A 1224-nucleotide genomic window follows, 5' to 3' on the forward strand; every position below is an offset into this window, starting at 1 on the left:
AATTCACTCCCCATCAAACATTAATATAAACATTTATAGCTGTACAGAAATTTATATTTTCACGCCACATCACTGTGTACATAGCAAAGTCATATATATATATATATATATATATATATATATACCTGATAAATAAATGTATTTTTGAAAGTAATTCCTCTTTTATTTACTTGTATTTCATTCAACCAGCCTCCCTGAAGGTATTTATGCCAAGAACATGGTGTGTTCTACCGTAATGGGTTGAGAGAGAGAGAGAGAGAGAGAGAGAGAGAGAGAGAGAGAGAGAGAGAGAGAGAGAGAGAGAGAGAGAGAGAGAGAGAGAGAGAATACCAAACACTCGTCCGGAACATCCAACAAGCACTTGAGGGTGTACCTTGAGAGCAAGATTACAATCTTTCGTAGTATCAACTCATGAGACACAACGAATAAGGTGCGGAGAGGCATCACTTAATGAGTGGTACGACGGAACACAAGAGATACAAGACCCATTCCACTCAGTGATAACAGTCATTACGTAACCCGACGCGACACGAGGCAACACGAGCGCAAAACCCTCTCTCCACGTAACACATAAACACAGATCACTATAACAATTGATCGAGTGATCAGTCACCCTTCAAACTTCTCTAGCAGAGAACTAGAAAACTGAGACAGTTAGAAGTTTGTTCAGCATCCTTAAATTCATTTCATGAATTTATTCTCCCTTTTTCCATTAAAGAGACCGAACGAAGATAAGAATATTATGTAAGAAGTTCATCGTCTACGGAAAGATTAAGTGGTGTACGAAAGTCATCGGGAGTCATATGGAAGATGAATGGTAAAATAAATAAAAATATAGATAGGTAAAGGCGCAAAACCGTGGTTAAGATAGATAAAAGTGACACGCAATGGCAGATATGATAACCCTGTCAATTGTAGTAGTCTCATATGAAATCTTATATCATATCAATGGATCAGTTAACTGTTTCCTTTTCAAAGTCAGTATCACAGTATGAAAAGTCTTTCATAATAATATCACGCAACCTTTTACAATTTTCATATAAGATATATCTTTTAACTCAGGAACCCCTAAATATAACACTCTCTTTGAAATTGTAGAAAATGAATAGAGGACTAACTATACTATTCACGAATTTCCCTTTTCATATGATTTTTTTGCACCAATTTATGCAATTCATATTAAAAAGAAATCTACGTCTCCTGCTTCATATAGGACAAAGTGAA

This window comes from Panulirus ornatus, chromosome 57 (genome assembly GCF_036320965.1).
Source record: "Panulirus ornatus isolate Po-2019 chromosome 57, ASM3632096v1, whole genome shotgun sequence".
NCBI lineage: Eukaryota > Metazoa > Arthropoda > Malacostraca > Decapoda > Palinuridae > Panulirus > Panulirus ornatus.